This window comes from Eriocheir sinensis, chromosome 57 (genome assembly GCF_024679095.1).
Source record: "Eriocheir sinensis breed Jianghai 21 chromosome 57, ASM2467909v1, whole genome shotgun sequence".
NCBI lineage: Eukaryota > Metazoa > Arthropoda > Malacostraca > Decapoda > Varunidae > Eriocheir > Eriocheir sinensis.
This window is the reverse complement of record NC_066565.1, coordinates 8,266,565-8,287,215: the sequence shown is the minus strand read 5'-3', so window position 1 is coordinate 8,287,215 and position 20,651 is coordinate 8,266,565. Positions and strand designations below refer to the sequence as shown.

The 20,651-nt window shown below is 45.6% G+C and overlaps 2 protein-coding genes across 42 annotated transcripts in view; one reads left to right on the top strand and one right to left on the bottom strand.

The window, feature by feature from the left end:
• The window catches only part of LOC126984800 (mastermind-like domain-containing protein 1), a 128,101-nt gene that overhangs the window by 70,450 nt on the left and 37,000 nt on the right, over positions 1-20,651 (bottom strand). The window contains exon 3 of one of the 31 annotated variants that reach the window (XR_007737824.1): positions 5,820-5,902. The exons of 28 other annotated variants lie outside the window; for them this stretch is intronic. The gene's annotated coding sequence lies outside the window, so the exon portion shown is untranslated. Of the gene's footprint in view, positions 1-1,600; positions 1,647-2,065; positions 2,101-5,819; positions 5,903-20,651 lie in introns of those variants that run through there. 2 more of the 31 variants (XR_007737816.1, XR_007737821.1) reach the window with 2 other exon arrangements.
• The window catches only part of LOC126984803 (uncharacterized), an 82,750-nt gene that overhangs the window by 33,920 nt on the left and 28,179 nt on the right, over positions 1-20,651 (top strand). The window lies entirely within an intron of this gene.

Below are 20,651 nucleotides of genomic sequence, written 5' to 3'. Positions count from 1 at the left end.
TGAACCCATTGAGCGTAGTGGGGTCAGGTTCAACACGCTGTCTTTTTGTGCGTCCTTGCTCTTCTTCCAGGCATCCCCTCCTCTGCTTGATCTTTAAGACACCCAACCCATGGCTGATAGCAGGCAAAAAAGCAGGATACAGTGGAACGGAAACAACGTGTGGTGTAAAGCAGTAGTCAGAAGTATCGTGCGAGTTACAGAAAGCTGACGTGGCTACATCTGTCCCCTTTCAGCCTGCTACACAGGCATCACTGACTTCATGTGTGTACAGTGCCCAGCCATCATCCCACAACTCACACTCACCCAGGGCTCACCAGACTTCCCCTAGAAATCAATAGATGTATGCTAATCCTTTGCTGGGTTTCTTTGTAGCAAACTTTTTAGTATGACTCTTCTACAAATAACAACAAACATGTCAGTGTGGGTATGGAGGGTGAAACCACTTATAACTATTTTGGTTTGGCCCTACCCGGACAGCGCCATTTAATAACAAACAGATGCCCATGTTATGGAAATGGGGAAAGTAAAAAGACAGAGGAAAACACACACAGGATGGGAGAAGAAACTTTAAAGGTGGTACATGAAGAAAAGACTTATAGGAATGTAACGATGCAAGACACACTATCCCCAGAAAAGCTTTATAAACAAGTTATTTTGGAGAAACCTACAGGATGATGTGCAAAAATACAAGGGTATCATCTCCATTATATGGACAAGGAAATGATGAAGAAAATTATAACAACCTGAAAAAGACCAAACTTGAATATGCTGCTGTTGTGCAGTCGCCTCACAAAAGTTAGAAGGATATCAGAAAGTTGGAAAGAATACAGAGAATTACTCACTAAAAAATGGTCCCAGAACTCTCGAATATATGACGATATGAAGAAGACTCAAGATTGAGGGAGATGGACTTGGCGATTTATTACCGGAACAAAGAAGGGAGAGAGGAGATCTGATGCGCTGTGGCTAAAGTTGGTAAATAAAGTTTGAATAGGTGGATAGAGAATGATCTTTCTCTATTGCTTGAGAATGCAGGGGGCTGAGAGGACATGGAAAGAAACTTAATAAAAGGAACATATTTAAGTGACTTAAAAAAAATATGAAGTTTCTCACATAGAAGTATTAACACCTGGAACAGCTTGCGGGGAAGAAGTGGAAATTAAGTCAGAGGCTAGCAGTGTCCAGGCAAATGAAGGAAAGGCTGGATGAATGTAGGATATGGAGATGGGACTGGAGCTAGCTTGGGGCTAAATTTCTATAGACTACAAATAGGTAAATACAAATGAGCAAATAAAAAACAACAAACCACAAACCTTAATCAAACACTCCCTCCACACTAAACATCCTTCTTCGACCGGGGCCCATGTTGAGAGGAGGAGGAGGAGGCCGAGGCGGATAACTGAGGAGGAGGAGGAAGGCGAGGAGGAGAGCGGCTGAGGCAACTGAGGAGGAGGAGATGAGTAGTAGACGCGTGAGCACGCCAGCGATGGAGTTGCTGGCGGCTGTTCCTCTGTGTCCTTCCCTTCGGCGGAGCTGCGTGGTGAGGATTCTTGGCCACTGCGCAAGCCGCTTTTGTAATCCATCTTTCTCCTTCCGTGGATGGTTTGGTACTCAGCGATGAGCCGGCAGGTTAGCATGAAGAACACCTGGGGGGGAGGGGAGGGGAGGTTACAGGGGTTAGGTTAAGGTAGGCTAGGGGAGGGGAGGGGAGGTTACAGGGGTTAGGTTAAGGTAGGCTAGGGTAGGGGAGGATAGGTTAAGTTAGGAGAGGTTAGGTAAGGTTAGGACAGGTTAGGGGAGGCTAGGTTAGGTTAGGGGAGATTAAGTTAGGTTAGGGGAGGTCATGTAGTTTTATCTTTTAGGTTAGGGGAGGTCATGTAGTTTTGTCATCTTTTAGAGTCTGCAAGGGCAATAAAACAAAAAGGCATAAAAACACTGGGTCCTGCCTCTGAACAGAGAGGAAGGAACAATGACAACAAAGCATAATTACCAGTGAGGGGCGAGTCTCTCAAACTTGTCGCCCACCATCCAGTGATTGTACTGGCGAAGAACAGCATCATGAGGGGCCAGGACCAGGTTGGCAAACGTACTTCACACGCTCTAGAAGAGACACAGGAAACTGCTCAGCAAGTGGGATCACTGTAGGCGGGCATCATCACACTTCCCTCACATCGAACTCTCTTTCCAAAGGCCAAAGAAAAAGGTATCAATTGCATTCTAATGACGTGAGGTAATCCAGCTTTTCCAGACAGACAACAGATCAAAAATAGACAAACTATGTAGAGGAAGTGATTAGTTTGAGAAGGCTCATGCAGAAAATCCAGCTTTCAGACAGACAACAGGATCAAAAAATAGACCAAACTATGCTAGAGGAAGCTATTAGTTTGAGAAGGCCAGTAAGAAAATCCAGCTTTCCAGACAGACAACAGATCAAAAATAGACAAACTGGTGTAGAGGAAGCATTAGATTTGAGAAGGCTATAAGAAAATCCAGCTTTCCAGACAGACAACAAGACTCAAAATAGACAGACTATGTAGACATCTTTTCCAAAAATCAAAGACACCTCTCCACTATTAAAGTTGACCTCTCTCTTAATATCTTCTTGGCCGTTGCTACTTACTTTCGTCTATTATGGCAGCGGTGGAGAAGCAGGCCTTTTTTCATATGCACTTTTTGTTGCCCTATGAGCCGTCTCCCTTGTTGTAAAAATAAATAAATAAATAATCAGCTACAGAAATCCAGAGAGCTAGACACAGAGAAAAATGAGACAGCAAAAAGGAAGAAGAAGAATGAAAAGGAAAACTAAGACAAGGAGGAGGAAGAGAGAAATGAAAAGGAAAAGAATGAAGGAAAAGCGTGATGAAAGAAATAAGAACATAAGAACAGAAAGAGAACAAAAATGAGAACAGGAGGAAAATAAACAGGGATGAAATGAAGAAGAGAAGGAAAGCAATACTACCAAGAGAGACAGACACTTGCAGAATGAAAATGAGAAGATAAACAACCATTAGCACTAAAAGCTACAGAAATCCAGAGAGAGACAGAGACAATGAGACAAAGAGAGACACCAGAGACACAAACAGAGACAGACAAAGACATAGACAGACACAGAGAAAATGAGAAGTAAGATAAAAAACAACCATTAGCACACAAAAGCTACAGAAATCCAGAGAGAGACAGAGACAGACAAAGAAAGACAAAGGAGTACACAAACAGAGACAGACACAGAGAAATAAAAACAGAAAAAAACCATCACGAAAAGCTACAGAAATCCAGAGAGAGACAGAGACAGACCAGACAGACAGAGAAAATGAGAAGCCGATAAAACATCCAAAGAGACAGAGACACACAGGGAGAGAAAATGAGAAAAAACAGAGACAGACAAAGACAAAGAGAGACCCCAGACAGAGAGAGAGAAAATGAGAAGCAAATAAAAACATCCAGAGACACATGAACATAGACAGATATCCCATCAATTAAAAAAGTTACAACCAGAGATGCCAGAGACAGAAAGACATGCGAACAAAGAAAAAACAGGGTCGCTGGCCACTAATCAGCTCCAGGACTAGGAGTTCAGGGAGACCGTGATTTCAAGCCTCATATAATGATGTCACCGTCCGGGTCCTGCTTGTCCTTCTGCAACACCACCACAGCGAGGTAAAGTCGCTGAGTCAAATCCTGCCACCACACCACACCCAGCTGCACCACACACCACACCATACACACCCAGCCACACCACACCATACCCAGCTGCACCACACACCACACCACACCATGCCCAGCCACACCACACCACACCACCAGCTGCACCACACACACACACCACACCATACCCAGCCACACCACACCACACCATACCCAGCCCGCACCACACCACACCACACCAAACCCAGCCGCACCACACACCACACCACACCCACACCATACCCAGCCCCACCACACCACACCACACCCAGCCGTGCACCACACCCACACCCAGCCCTCACCACACCCCACCACACCATACCCCACTTAGCCCCACCACACACCACACCATACCCAGCCTGCACCACCATACCCAGCCACACCACACACCACACCCAGTCACACCACACCATACCCAGCCACACCATACACCATACCCAGCCACACCACACCCACCCAGCCACACCCACATTACTCTCCCTTTTCCTTCCTTGGGATTTCCTTCCTTCTTCCCTTCCTGTTCTTGGAGCCAGCCTTCCTTCCCTTCCCTTCCTCTCTCTCCCTTCCCCCTTCCCCTACCTCTGGTCACTATAACTACTGTAGGCAGACACACTTCAGAAGTGGATCTTCATGTGCCTGGCAATGTCTCTCTCTTGTCTTAAAGAGCTTTCCACAAACATCACACTTGAACTCTCTAAGGCCATAGTGCTTGAAGACATGTCGAGCTGAGTGCCCAAGCTTCACACTGAACCTCTTCCAGCACTCTTCACACTCATGACTTTTTACACCAGTGTGTGTGTGTGTATCAAGGTGACTCTTCCGATGAATTTTTCCCATTCCTTACATTCATAGTTCTTCACACAGTGTGTAAGGTGGCATTGCTGTGACTCTTCATTGTTCTTTTTCCTACATTCCTATATTCATAGTTCTTTTTCACACCAGTGTGTGTGTAAGGGTGTGTGTATCAAGGCTACCTTCCGGGTTGAATTTTTCCACATTCCCCATTCATAGTTCACACCAGTGTGTGTGTGGCCCATTGCTGGCAGCTCTTCTGGATGAATTTTTTCCACATTCCCTCATATCTCATAGTTCTTCACACCAGTGTGTGTGTAAGGTGTGTCTACTGCTGTTTACCTTCCGGGATGAATAGCTTCCCACATTCCTCATATCTATAGTTTCACATCAGTGTGTGTGGTGTGTCTATCAAGGTTACCTTCAGGATGAATTTTTCCCCTACATCTTTTACATTCAGTTCTCACACCAGTGTGGGTGTGTCTATCATGCTACCTTTCAGTGAAGGTTTCCCTACATTCCTTACATCTATAGTTCTCATACCAGTGTGTGGCGGTGTGTATCAAGCGTGACCCTTCAAGGTGAATAGTTTCCCACATTCCTTACATTCATAGTTCTTCACACCATGTGTGTAAGGGTGTACTATCATGTACTCTTCTGATGAATAGTTTCACATCTCATATTCATAGTTCTTTCATGACCAGTGTGTGTAAGGGTGTGTGTATCAAGGTGCTCTTCCGGATGAATTGTTTCCTACATTCCTACATTCATAGTTCTTCACACCAGTGTGTATATAAGGGTTAGCATCTATCAAGGTTATTTCTGGGATGAATTTTTTCCCACATTCTCTTACATTCATAGTTCTTCACACCAGTGTGTGTAACAGGGTGTGTGTATCAAGGTGACTCTTCCGGATGAATTGTTTCCTACATTCCTTACATTCATAGTTCTTCACACCAGTGTGTGTAAGGGTGTGTCTATCAAGGTGACTCTTCCAGGATGAATTTTTTCCCCACATTTTACATTCATAGTTCTTCACACCAGTGTGTGTAAGGGTGTGTGTATCAAGGCTACCTCTTCCGTTGAATTTTTTCCACATTCCTTACATTCATAGTTCTTCACACCAGTGTGTAAGGGTGTGTGTATCAAGGGTATCTCTTCTGGATGAATTGTTTCACATTCCTTACATTCATAGTTCTTCACACCAGTGTGTGTAAGGGTGTGATATCTGAGGCCTTGCCTTGTGGTTAATTCTTTTCCCACACTCCAGACACACAAACTTCCTCTCTCCTTTTGTTGCTGGAGTTGCCAGCAGCCAGTTGCTTCATCTGGTGACCACTGACCCTCCTGCCCCTGCAGCAGTCTGTTCCTGCTTGTCCTGGCCACTCATGCTGCTGTCCAGCCCTGCAGGTGAGGCTGCCCCAACCTTTATGGAAGCTGAGTGTGTTGTTGTTGTCCCTGCTTCTCTCCTTGTTGTTCTTTTCCTCCACACACCGGCGGCCTAGGGTCCGTGGTCATGGTCAAGGAGTGAACGTGCCCGTGAGAGCTCTGTAAAAGTGAAGGAATTCTCCAATAGTAATATTGCCAGAAGAATGAATCGTTCAAAGCTAATAATCCGTCTAGTAGGCAGGGCACAAAAAAAACCAAGGATACTGTTGGATCTGGCAAAACAAGCCTTGCGGCTTGGGGGGCGGGGATGATCAGCTGACAGGGGCAGACGATAGCGACGCAGATAAAACAAACAGACACATGCCTAGTCAGTCTGTAAGGTTAAGGTGGTGAGAAGACAAGGCTCTGCTGTGAACTATGAAATGTGGCACCACATAAAGTGTGAGGAGGTCACTGAGGCAGTGTATAACTTCCTGAGCAGCAATCAAGTAAGTAAGATTCACTGGTATTGTACCAAATGCGATATTGTTGTGGGGAAATTAATTCAAACAAGTAACCAAATACATCCAAGAGACAGGGATAAAGTGAAAGACGTATGGATGCCCTGTGAAACCAAAACCACTGAGGCCTTAGAGGAGATCAAGAGGATGCTTAAGAATCTGAAGGAGTGAAATTAGAGATGATATCAGGTCTCAAGTGAACAGTGAGTTTCAAATCTAGATTGAAGATCAGCAGAGAAGTTGGGGAGGAAGTCAAGAGTGTGATTTAATGAAGCAGTGGAAAGGCAAACAGTTGATATAACAACAGCTCTACGATACGTGAACAAGAAGTGAGTGCAAGAGGTGAAGGAAGTACTGGCTTGAAATCCTGCCACAGGGATGTGCTTAGAAGACAGAGGCATCACAAAGGTTTGCAGTGGGTCTAGTACTGCTGGAGCATTGCGCTTTGGGCTCCCTCAATGCTCATAATGGTAAAGAACTGTTGGATAAAAACTACCAATCAAGTACAAAATAGATTAGACAGGAAAAACAACATTTGTCTTGTATGGAGAATCCCAGAGAAGGTGAAAGAGGCAATGAGACTTGGCAATTAGGGTTCGAAAAATTGAGCATGACAAGCCAATTTCTGTCATAGAATTATGCAGTGAGATGGGCTTGATATGTTTGGACAGTGATAGTTGAGGGAGATAAGACGAATTGGAAGATACAAGGGAGAAAAACAGGAACAGAGTAGCCTACCAAGGCTCATAGTGGTGATCAGAGAGGATCCTCAAAAGAAAGGATTACGCAGAAACTTGTTCAGGCTGAAAGATGCCAAAGGTGAAGCACATTTAGGAAGGTTATGTGTCTCATGATATGACCATTGAGGAAAGGAAAGAGAGAAGGAATTCAGAGCAAATGGCCGGAAAGAAAAATGTCGAGAAAGATTCGGGAAATTACTAAGTGTAGTTTTGGTCAGTGTTTTGATAGTGTATGTAATAGGAGAAAGCTGAAAGTAAATGTCAACAGAAGTAAAGAGATGGTTTAGAGCAAAGTAGAAGTGAGGTTGTGATTTTATGCCCATATAGAGTGGGAATTGAATGTGAAAAAAGAATGCAAAATAATTTGAATGGTGAAGAAATGGAGGAGGTCAATGAGTTTACGTACTCTTGACTGGAAGTTATGTAAGCATGGTGGTGGTATGGAGGAGAGATAAGAGAAAGGGTATTGCAAGGAAGAAAGGTGGTAGGGTTACCGTTGGGCTGAGTAACCATCGGGTGTTCAGCAAAAATGTTGTAGTAGCGGAGGCAGGCCAGTTGAGTTCAAATGTGTTGAGGAGAGATAGGCACGCCCTCCTTTGACGTATGGCGTATGTGCTGGATCAAAAATTATCGCTACACGGGACATAGTAAGAAGATATATAAACAACGCGTCAGGTTAGATATAAGAAAATATTCATTCTGTAATAGTGGTGGATATTCAATAAGCCTCCTGAAGGTGTAGTGAGTGCACCATCAGTTAAAACTCTTGAAAATAGGTTGACAAGGCATGAGATCACAGAGACAAAAAACTTGAGCACATGGAAGCCATCGATATTGGGGCACGGGTCCAGACAACTCGGATCAATGGAGACTACTCAGAACTACCGAGTAAGAGTTATCTCGAGTCGAGATACAGGCTTTGTTAGCCTTCTTCCGGAATTCTTTTTCTGAGAGTTTCTGTGAGGGTGCTTTTTTTTTTTTTTTTACACACGGAAACAGTTCAAGGGCTTATGTTCCGTCCAAGTGAATAGGAATGACAAAGAGACAAGAGAAAAACGTAAAAAAAGAAAAAAATATATATACCACGTCCGCATGCAGCAGTTTGTTTTCACTATTTATGTCACTTCTTCCTTTCTCCCTTCTCCTTCTTCACTTCCATCCTTTCCTTCCTTCGACCTGACTATGGGACGCGGAGAGATAGTAAACAAGGGGTTGGTTCAAGGCACTTGATCACGCGGCGACACTGGTACAGAGTGAGAAACCTTGTTATTAGGAGACCAACACTTCGATCCCTTCACGTTGTGCGAATGTTGTGGGTCCTTCGCCTGGGGGTAAGGCGCCCTGAGCTCACCAGTGGGGCGGGGCGGGGCAGGGCAGGTGGTGTGGGGCTCCGTGTGTGGTGGAGGGCGGGTGGGGGTGGGGTGGAGGTCACTCACCTGCACCACCCCGAGTACGCAGTAGTAGGTCCCTCGTAACGTTACATGTGTAGGTTTAACGTAATTATGTGTTATTGCCGACAACGGTGTGAGTGGCTCGCCGTGTTGCGGCGACTCCAGCATTATGCACAGCACACTTACTGTTCCTCCTCGCGGTCAAGCCGTGACGCCGGGCGGCTGCCGAAAATAACACGCCGCCGCTCTCAGTCTCTTTACAGTCTTTCGGAAAAATAAAGGCGGGCTGTGCAATGGCTCCTCGCTCGTGGCTTTTATCTGGTACGAAAATACTTCGGCTTTTGAGGATCTATTACATGTATTTTTCTTTATTTTTTGTTATAATATTATCTTTTTTGTCAGGATGGCTCCGGCGCGCCGCTGGTCCCGGACACACACACAGTCTGCGGCTCCTCAACACGCACACAGGCACACGCATACACACGCCTGTCACCGGGCCACCGCACGCGTCGCTTCACAGTCTGGCTTGAAAAAATAAATGACTCGTGAGCGGCGTGGCGCCTCCTCCCTGCCTGGGCTGCACCACAACAACAGCGAGATCACTGTCGAGAAATTTGTACCTGGAGCCTGGTGGGCGCCGCCTTTGAGGTGGGGTGATTCGGGCGGCGGTGCAGGAGCAAGCGGAGGGGCAAGTGTAAATACCATTCCACCTTTGGCACATGGGTGGCCCAAAGTCGACCGAGGAGGTCACTGGTGAGGAGGGCTCATGGTGGCGGCTCTTCCCTCTCTCCCTCCTCCTGCTCTTGCTCCTCGACGGAGGGCTCGCCGAAGGGGCGGAGCGGCAGCCACTGCCTGCAGACCTGCGGAAGGCGGCGAGGAGGGATGGCGGCTGGGGCGGAGGTGGATGGCCAGCCTGGGGAAGCCGCCGGCGGGCGTGGAGGCAGCGCGGGGGTCAGTCCCGGAGAACCGATCAAACCTGACGCTGAGTCCGGGGATGCGGGCGGGGTGAGGAAGTGGAGGTAGGCAGCGGCACGTGTCCACACACTGACACTTGTGCGGCGACAGGTTGAGCTGCTGCTGGAAGTCCTGGAGCTGGGCCCATGAAGTTGAAGTTGGGCGCGATGTTGGCCTTCTTGACGCGCACGTACTCGTAAGCTTCCCTCGAGGTTGAGCTTCCTGTTACATGAGGTGTAGGCGACGGTGATGGTGACGGAACGGAGATGCCGGCCAGACAGTGCACCAACACGCCCACGCCTGACTCCCGCTTCCTCGTCTTGCAAGACAAAATGTATCGTTAGTTACACGCCCATGCCGCCATATCCTCCTCCATATCCTTACTACTATTACTACAACTATTCTTTATTCCCGCCACACCTGCTTCATACATTCTCACCAAAAGAACTCCTTGACTCTCTGCCTCCCTTCCCCACCGCCGAAGTCATTACCCAGCTCACCGCCGACCGGACATAAGCAACTTAAACACCTCAAAATCAACACAGCGAACGTTTACACCGCTGCCGTCTGCACATTATGTAACCACTATGCATATTTCCCGAACCACACGTGACCTCCAGGCAGACTGAGGTTGCATAAAATAAATAAAATAACTCTCAGATTCACACACACGTACTCCGGACCCCAACAACCCCCCCCCACATGCACACACATTCCTTTTTTCCTACCTTTCTCTCTCTCCTACTTCACTTCCTTCTCCCTGCCCCTGTCTGTGGATATAAAAGAAAACCCACAACATATATAGTACCCGCAGGGACAAAAATACTCCTTTACCCTCCCTGCTGGGTACACACACACACACACACACTGGATGTACAAACACACTGGCAATCATGTCACGCAAAATCTCCTCCAAGTTAGCAACACTACGTCTGGTTCATTGCCAACACAAGATACTCCTCCTCCCCCCTCCTCCTCTTCTCCTCTGGGCTGAGCAAGACAGAGTGGAGAATTAACACCTACTCCCCCTGAAATAGAATCTCCATCAGCTCCAAGGGGAATATAGCAACACACACACACACACACACACACACACACACACAAGGGAGCACACACTCACATACGTAATATTTGCATACATAGAGCAGACGACGACATAAGCAGGAGTTGCCGCGTCTTTCCTAACTACATGAGGTGATTTTTCTTTAAAGTCTACTACTGCCTCTTTTTTAATGCCGACAGACTTCAGTGAGGGAACGGAAATTAGCTTCGACGCCAGAAAACTCAAGCCAGCCAGTGAAAGTAGCAACGAAGAGAGGGGAAGGAGGAGGAAGATGAAGAAAAGAGGAGGAGGAGGAGGAAGAGATGAAGGATAAATCAACTTGAAAATCACGTGGAGGAAGAGAGGATGAGGAGGAAGGAGGAGTGGGGAGAGAAAAGCAGAGAGAGAGAGAGAGGAGGAAGAAGAGTACCAATAAAAGTAGGGAGAAAAAGAAGGGAAGAGGAAAAGAAGACGAGTAGCAACGAAAAGTACAGGAAGCAAGAGGCAGAAAAGAGAACACAAATATGAAACTATGATGAAGGAGGAGGAGGAGGAGGAGGTAGAGGAGAGGCTTGGCAACATCGCCTACTTCTTTCGTTTCTTCGATACGGGCACTGTAAGTACCATGGAGGGGCTGCCAGTGGAGGCGCTTCCTTATACCAAGGGTTGAACGTTATTATTTCCCTTCCGAACTCTCATTACTTAACACGATTCCACCCAGAGAGAGAGAGAGAGAGAGAGAGAGAGAGAGAGAGAGAGAGAGAGAGAGAGAGAGAGAGAGAGAGAGAGAGAGAGAGGCACCACTAATGATCAGTGCAGGGAGACAAATCACCTGTCCCAGTCCCTTTAAGCTCCCCAATTCTAATTACGCCAGGTGAAGCGCCTATTGTAAAATAAATTCAGGTGACCTTTCAGGGTGAGTCGCCGCTGCGGAAAAAGGTCAGCCTCGCGATAGGTGCGGAAGGAGGGAGGAAAAGGCGGCCATTCCTTTACGAGAGAAAAATATAGAGCAAAAAACAGGAGAAATTAGAACCCACGGAGGCACTCTATAGGTACGAATGAAAAAAATGATGATAAAGCAAATAAATGAATGAAAAAAACAAAACAAATAGTGAGGGAATGAAAAATGGCTAAGAACTCATAAGAAGAAATATCGGTGTGATTATTATTTCCTCTTTTTTGTGTGGCTGGCATAAGGAAAGAAATCAGTCAGGTCTGTCAATTTCAGCTCAGTATCATCATAGCAACAATCCTTTTATTATTTATTGCTTTTCTCTCATAACAGCACTATAATCTTCCGATATTAAATTCTATTTGATCATCATGGGAAAAAGACGTACTGAATAAGAAATAATTAACATACATCATTACATATTATTGTTGTTATTATTATTATTATTATTATTATTATTATTTATTATTATTATTATCATTATTATTACCGTCATTTGAATACGACGATTTAAAACTTCCGCTCCAAGAGAGATGCTTCCCACCCACCTTAGCATTCCTCTCTCTCTCTCTCTCTCTCTCTCTCACCAGACGCTGACACTTCAAAGAAACTTACATGTACTGGTTTGAGCTGTGTACGATTCTCTCATTCTGCACACACACACACACACACACACACACACACACACACACACGTACATACACATGTACACACTAGTCGTGCGGGCCAGAAATACACATGAGTCAAAGCCACACACACACACACACACACACAGAACAAAGCGTAAGAATGTGGATAATGGAATCTTTCCGTGAGAGTCTTTTTCCTTAATATTGTTACACTTTGAGTCACTGACCGAGTTAAAGGAACACACACACACACACACACACACACACACACACACACAACACGAAACTTAATAATAAGAGACAAATAACAAGGAAAATGTAGCCTTCGTGAAGACAATAAATTAATACAAGGAAGAGGATGAGGAAAAAATAAAGAGGAGGAGAAAGAAGAAAGAGGAGGAGGAGGAGGAAGAGTTCAGGACGCTCTACCCTGTTTCTTCTCTTCTCCTTTCTTCTTCACCACCATCACCACCGCCATCATCACCTCACCACCACCACCACCTTTTACCTCCACTGACGTTATCAAAAATGAGTGAAGATGAATCACATTCGCCTATGAATCACGTAGCAAAGACCACTACAATCATTTACTGCCACTTTCACGAGAGAGAGAGAGAGAGAGAGAGAGAGAGAGAGAGAGAGAGAGAGATGAGAGAGAGAGAGAATCCTGCATCACGTGGCCATCCCTCCCTCTTCCTCCTCCCACCTTTTTATTCCTCCCTGCTTCCTCTCTCTCTCTCTCTCTCTCTCTCTCTCTCTCTCTCTCTCTCTCTCTCTCTGTATGACCGTCAGAGACGGAAACACACACACACACACACACACACACAGAGATTAAATAATAAACTGAATTTGCACTGCAGAGGAACGGAAGTGGGAGGAACAAGATAAGACATTACCTTCATTCTCCCTTCCTCCCCTCCCTCCTCTCCTTCTCCTGCTCCTCTCTTCCTCCACCTCTTTTTTTTCCTTTCCTCCCTTTCCTCGTGCGCGTATGTATACAATAATCGCTTCTTGTACACACACACACACACACACACACACACACACACACACACCATAACAAAAACAAACCCGAATTGGTACAAGAAGAAAAAAAGTTGAATACACATGAAAATAATCGTGTTTAGTCTACTTTCTCTCTCTCTCTCTCTCACCCCTGGCACTGTGACGTCACGGGTGAGGGCTGCGGCTGATGCCAAATGCCAGTCATAGTAATTGGTTGGCACTTTCTTTTACTTCAGCCAGGCACTGAACCCTCCCCCTGACCATTGTGGGCAGACTTTTTCGTTATTTTAATGTTCTAGCGTGCAGTGAGGGGTCCAGGTCTGAGGGCAAGGCTGAGAGAGAGAGAGAGAGAGAGAGAGAGAGAGAGAGAGAGAGAGAGAGAGAGAGAGAGAGAGAGAGGATGTGAGGGAGGGAGCGTAAGGGAGAGGAGAGGAAGAGGTCTGATATGGCACCTTGGTTCACTAATAAAAACGTGAGGAGTTGAAAAAATGAAGTTTGTCGGTACTGCTGCCACCTCTTCTACCTCCTCCTCCTCCTCCTACTACTACTACTACTACTACTACTACTACAACTACTACCCTCACTCTCCAACTATTCTCTATGCTAACTTGAGAACTAATGATTGCGTTCCTTTCCCCTAGGAAGTCTTATTGTTTACCTTTTGTTAATTAATGAATCGGTTTACCTTACGTCTTGTTTGCTACCTTTCTTAAACACGCGAGTCTGATGCTGATTAAGTCATTAGCATCTCGTAGTAAACTTATCCCATGTTACGTCTCTCAAATCTATTCCTTAATCTATAATAGTGGTTTGAATGTATGTGGGAGGGGGGGAAAGGGTAAGTGTGTGGGGCGGAGACGGAGGGAGTCGTGTGTGTTGTGTGTGTGTGTGTGTGTGCAGGCGCGCAAGAGAGCTGTGGAACAATAACAAACACTGCACATCCCTATAAACCTCTCCTGCTTGCCCTGCCCGGCTATTTTTAAGGCTTGTGTTTATGCTCGTTCGAAAAGCCATGGGAAGCGAAAACAGTGAGGGTGGAAACTGCGCGCCCCGGGGAGGGAGAAGACAGGGAGGAGGAGGGCGAGGACGAGGTCACAGCCTGGGAGCGAACGTGGCGTGGCGGGAGAGAGAGAGAGAGAGAGAGAGAGAGAGAGAGAGAGAGAGAGAGAGGGGTAGTGGGGGAGAGAATCATGACAGGTCCTCCAATCTTGCTTCTCTCTCTCTCTCTCTTGATTATTCTCCTTACCTGCCTCACTTTCCACCTGTACACCGTCACTTCCCATAATTACCACCACCACCACTGCCTACCCATCACCACAACCATTACCACCCACCACCTGCCCATCGCCACCCAACACCACCACCAGCACCTTCCTTCTTCACTTCCTCTTCCCTCCTCCTCCTCCTTCAGTTCCACCCTCACATAAACCGTTTTTGTTTCACCGTTTCTTTTTTTTCTCTCCTTCCTTTCCTTCCTTCTTTTCTTTCCTACTTTCTTTTTTTCTTCGATTTAGAAGATTAGATCAATTCCGTGAATAATGATGATGACAGTATTATTATTATTATTATTATTATTATTATTATTATTATTATTTTGTTATTGTTATTGTTGTTGTTTTCTTCCTCCAATCAGGTAAAAACAGGTTAATTACACGTCTCAATCAATCACTCTTGAAGAAGGTAATTGATAAGATAATTGATATCAGTAATGTGTTGTTTATAGAAGCTTTCCTCTGTGTGTGTGTGTGTGTGTGTGTGTGTGTGTGTGTGTGTGTGTGTGTGTGTGTGTGTGTGTGTTTGTAGGTATATAAATAATCCTACGCCCTTGTAGACAAAATAAACAAACACAAACAGACATACAAACACATACATACATACATACATACAAACATTCAAACAGACAGACACCCCCAAAGAGTGAAATAAAAACACATTCACACACACGGTTGCATGGCTGACAGATGGCGTCCGTAGTGATGGTGGTGATGACGGAGGTGGTGGTGGTGGTGGTGGTGAGGAAGAAGAAATTGAAGTCAACGGTTGGTTCTTCTCATTTAATGCACACGTGGTATAAATATTTACTCGTTATTTCAACACACCGTCCATCCCTTCCCTTCCTTTCTCCTCCCTTCCGTTCGCTTCCTTCCTCTTCCTTCCGCTGCCAACACGTTCAGTTTTCTTGGTATTGTTTTCGTTTTCTTTTCCGTTGACTGAGCTGAACGTGACTTGTTGACAGATGACGAATTCCCTGACTGACTGATTATAAAAAAGGTTAAAGGGCTGACTGACTTTCTGGTTTCGTGGGTGGCTGACTGACTAATAGAGTGAGTGATTGAGGAAATGGCTGACTGACTCCATTCCTGCTTGACTGATTGACTAATTGAATGGTTAAATGACTGGTATATTGTAGTTCTGGTTGAGTGACTGACTAATTTAGTGGTTAAATGGCTGACTGACTTCATTTCTGGTTGACTGATAAGACTTGACAAATGTGTGAAGGGCTGGGTGACTGACTGACTACCTAACTGACTAGCTGGCTGACTGACTGACTTGTTAAATGACTGACTGACTGAATTTCTGGTTAACTGACTGGAGAATGTGTGACTAGCTGACTGGGTGACTGACTAACTAACTGGCTGACTCAAGAGCTGGCTGACAGGCTGACCAGATGACTGACTGTATTCCTGGCAAACCGACTGACGAATGTGTGCATAGCCATCTACCTGACTGACTATAGCTGAGTGGGTGACTGACTGACTGACTGGTTGAATGACTGACTGCCTGACTAAAGAGCTGGCTGACAGGCTGACCAGATGGCTGACGGGTAAGAACGTGGACGCGGGGAGGGTGTGAGCAAAAGTGGTCCCTGAGAAGGATCATCTTTTTCGTCTCACCGGAAGCGCCAACAGGTGCGTGTAAATGAAGGAGCAGAGACGCGAGAAAAAGCCCAGGTATGAAAAATAGAGGAAAAAGAAACCCGAGGCAAAAAGAAGTTGCGAGGAGCGTTAAAAAGTGGAGAGGGAGGGAGAGAGAGAGGGAGGAGAAGGAAGTGAGGAGGAGGAGGGAGGTAATGGATGTTAAATAAGAGGAAGACGAAGAAGGTGAAGAGAAAGATGTAGAATAAAAGAAGTGAAGAGGAGGAAAGAAGAACAAGAAGGGAGAGAGGGAGGAGGAGAAGGAAGTGAGGAGGAGGAGGGGGGTGATAAATGTTAAATAGGAGGATGACGAAGAACAAAAGGAAGAAGAGGATAGAAAAAGAAGATGAAAAATAGAAGAAGCGAAGAAGAAAGAAACAAGAAGAGAAAGAAGAAGAATGCGAAGAGAAAGAGATTGACTAATAAACGAACTGAAGGAGAGAAAGAAATGAGAAAAGAAGAAAAAGAAGGTGAAGAGAAAGAAGATGAAGAATAAACGAAGTGAATGAGAGAAAGGAATTAAAAAAAAAAAAGAACAAGAAGAAAACGAACGTCGAACTCGAATCTAAGAATGAAAACGTAACACACAAAAAGGGAACGAGAACAAAGAAAGAAAGAAAGAAGATAATTAAAGGAAGTGAAAGTTGAGACACACACACACACACACACACACACACACACACACACACGATGGCAACCCGAGCGTAACGCGTTGAACAGTGACAAAAAAAAGATAAAAACGCCATTAACATTAACATTAATTACATCATCTTAAATTAATTCATTCGGTGACAATAGCGAAATCTCAACAACAGCAATTTTCAGGTTTATCCCCCCCCCCCCCCCTCCAGCACCCTCCTCCTCCTCCTCCTCTTCTTCTTCTTCCAGATGGCACCCCACGTCGCAGACCGGAAGTCCCCCCCTCCCCCCAAGACTTCCGGTCCCCCCTTCTCTGTAAACTAAGATCTGCTTCCGGTGGAGAGAGAGAGAGAGAGAGAGAGAGAGAGAGAGAGAGAGAGAGAGAGAGAGAGAGAGAGAGAGAGAGAGAATGAAAAGAAAAAGATCGAACCTCTTGTCTTTCTTCTCTCTCTCTTGCCTCCTCCTTCTCCTCCTCCTCCTCCTCCTCGTCTTCCTGCTCTCCTCCTCCTCCTCCTCCTACTCCTCCTTCGCCCATCAGCCCAGGAGACGTTATATGGATCTGCGGTTGGCTGGTCAGGAAAGGAAACAAGAAAAAAAGGGAAAGAGGAAGTGGTGGAGGAAAGAGGAATGAATGACCATGAGGAGGAGGAGGAGGAGGAGGAGAGAAAAATAAGAAAATGGAAGTAATTAGAACAACGGCTCGTGTTTCCTGATGAATACAAAACGGAGGAAAATGAAGGAAAAAACGATTTGGATGATGTCACAAATGTTACACGGAGGAGGAGGAGATGGAGGAGGAGGAGGAGAGAGAAAAATAAGGAAATGGAAGAGATTAGAACAACTCGTGTTTCCTGATGAATATAAAACGATTTGGATGATGTCACAAATGTTACACGGAGGAGGAGGAGGGGGAGGGAGGGAGGGAGGCAGTAGCGCATGACTCCTCAAGACACGCAAGAGCAAATCTCATCTCGCCGCCGCCGAAACCCCGCGAGACAGACACTTGACAAGGGTTGTATTAGAAAACATTTCACCGCCCAAGAACATATATTTGACAAGGCTTTCGTAGGAGTTGTGGGAATTTCCAGGAGTAGTTTTATGACCCTGGTTGTAGTCTGATCCTTCCTCTTTACCATAAACCTGAAGAAACACTCATTAGAACCCGACTGACCCCCTCTTTGACCTTTAGAAATAGCTGATGTGAGAAGCGAAAGTGTCTCATAATGCGACCCTTGTTGGATTCAATGAACGAGAACGGGAACAAATCGACGTAACCAAGAGCTTGTTTCTCGTTTTCCTTCCTTTTTCTTCGTGTTTTCTTCCTAATGAACGTAAGCAATAGCAGTTCCTCTTTTTCCTTTCCTTTCTCCACGTTTTTTTTCCTTATGAACTTAACCAATAACAGTTCCTATCCTCTCTTTTCATGTTTTTTTTTTTCATTAATCAATAGTTGTTGTTTTTTCCTTTCTTTTTCTTCCTTAGCCAATTACAGTTTTTCCTTTTCCTTTCTTTTCTTCATGTTTTTCTTCTTCAACCAATAGTAGTTCATCTTTTTTCTTTCATTTCGTCATGTTTTTCTTCATTAATCATTAGCAGTTTCTCTTTTTACTTTCTTTTCTTCACGTTTTCTTCAATAATCAATAGCAAATTCTCTTTTTTCCTATCTGTTCTTCATGTTTTTTTTCTTTCTCATGAACGTAACCAAGCCCAGTTTCTCTTCTTCCTTTCTTCATCTTTTCCTTTCTTGCTAGTCCTCCCACGTAACGAATCACTTCCCCGCGACGCTCCCAACCTGACTGCGCATTGCAAGGCAGTGTTCCTGCTGAGACGAGGCTCAGCTCTTCATTATTCCTCTCGGACATCACGAACGCCTCGGTCCATATTGGCGTCACCTTTTTGCGCCGATGGTGAGGAGGAAACGAGTCTGGAAAGCGAATAAACTTGAGCTTGACAAATAAGGGCGACTGACCGCTTCACTGATGCACTCCTCGATCGGCGCGACTCAGCGAATCAAAGAAGCTCATGAATCGCGAACGTGAAGCCGAAGACCAACGAAGAGATGACGTCATGACGGTATCGAATGCAAAACACACACACACACACAAACATATACACGCCCACATACACACAGGGACCGTTTAAGACACGGCTCATTCATTCATTCGTCATCTCCATCCATTCGATCGAGTTTTCATTCATAGCGGGGAGCGGCAGAAGCGACGCCCATGAACTTACGATGCGAAATGAAGAGGAAAGGAAAGCGTGGGTTTACTACGACAACCACCATCACGACCCTGTGCACGCAACCCCGTAACCCCCTTCCTCCCTTCTCCCTCTCACACACCCCAACCGAAGAGGAAGAAGAAGAAAGGAAGGTAGAGGAAGGAGATGAGATGGTGTAAGACGGTGAGAAGAAGGAAGAAGGAGGGTGACCAAGATTATCCCTCCTCCTCCTCCTCCTCCTACTGGTCTCCTCCTTCCATCGTCTCCTTCCCGCCCTTTCCTTTCCTGTACCTTCCTTCCCTTCCCTTCCTGTCCCGTCTCTAGGCCAACAGACCCACACCATACCACCCCTTCCCCCTTCCCTTCCTCCCTTTCCTAAAACTCCCCTTCCGGAGCTACAAATACGTCTTAAAAAGTGAAGGGAAGGGATGGCAAAAAAAAAAGGGGGGGAGGGGGAGGGAAATCTGAGCCCTTCAATCACTTGTACCTGACAGCCACCAACCCACCCTTATCACCGCCCACCGCCCCCCTCCCTTCCTGCCCCCTTCCCCCCCGTCTGCTGACTGGTTTTTGTATGGGTGGGGGGGCGGGAACTAGGAAGAAGGAAGGTAATAGTAGTAATAGCAACAGTAATAATAATAGTAATAATAATGAATAGAAGAATGAAGAGGACAGCTAACCGATCTTTACTACTACTACTACTACTACTACTACTACTACTACTACTACTATTATGCTATTACTATTTGTGCATGTGTTTGTTTGTTATTGTATAAGTTCTTTCGTGATTTAATATGTAAACAAACTTTTTTTCTATTTTGAGTGTTCTCTCTCGGTTATGCATTCCAGTCAATTATTATTTTTTTGGATATTTTTTTTACAACTTCCACCTTTGTTTCTCCTCCTCCTCTTCCTCCTCCTCCTGGACCCTCCTCCTCCATATCCTCAAGACCAACACACCACCGGAAGTGTCCCCTGCCGCGCCTAACGACTGTGTGTCTCTCTCTAGATTGGCCGATAGAGCTTGATTTAGACCTTAGATTAGGCTTTCAGTTTGTAAACATTCTCTCTCTCTCTCTCTCACTCTCTCTCTCTCTCTCTCTCTCAACCGGAAGCAGCTTCTTTCAGCGACAAACGAAGTTCACGATCCTCCTCCTCCTCTTCCTCCTCCTTCCCTCCATCCTGTTCCAAGTGTAAGATGGAAGGAGAGAGGAAAGGAAGGAGGAGGAGGAAGCTTGAGGAAATAAATATAAGCAATGACGTAATATGATGAGTGGAGAAAGAGAGAGAGAGAGAGAGAGAGAGAGAGAGAGAGAGAGAGAGAGAGAGAGAGAACCTTGGAGCGACAGAGCGTATTTCCTGCGTTCCCTTCCCTTCTTCCTCCTCCTCCTCCTCCTCCTTATTCGTCTCCCAACAACACCTCACAATAGAATTACTAATCTCCTCCTCTTCCTCTTCCTCCTCCAACTAATCCTCCTTCCTTATGTTACTCTTCTCCGTTCCTCAGTTCCTCCCTTCTTACCTCCTCTTTTTCTCTCCTTCTTTCCCTTCTATCTCTTACCTGTATATAAACTCTCCCCCGTACCTTAATCTCTCCCTCCTTCCTTTCCCTCCCTTCTTTCTACCTCCATTTAAACCCTTACCTCACCTCACCTTTCCTCTTCCACCTCTTCCTCCTCCTCCTCCTCCTCCTGCTCCTGTTCCTACTCCTCCACTCTCCCTCTCTTTCTTATCCTCATATCTCCTCCTCCTCCTCTACCTCCCTCTCTTGAATATTCTCACTTTTCTCCATTTTT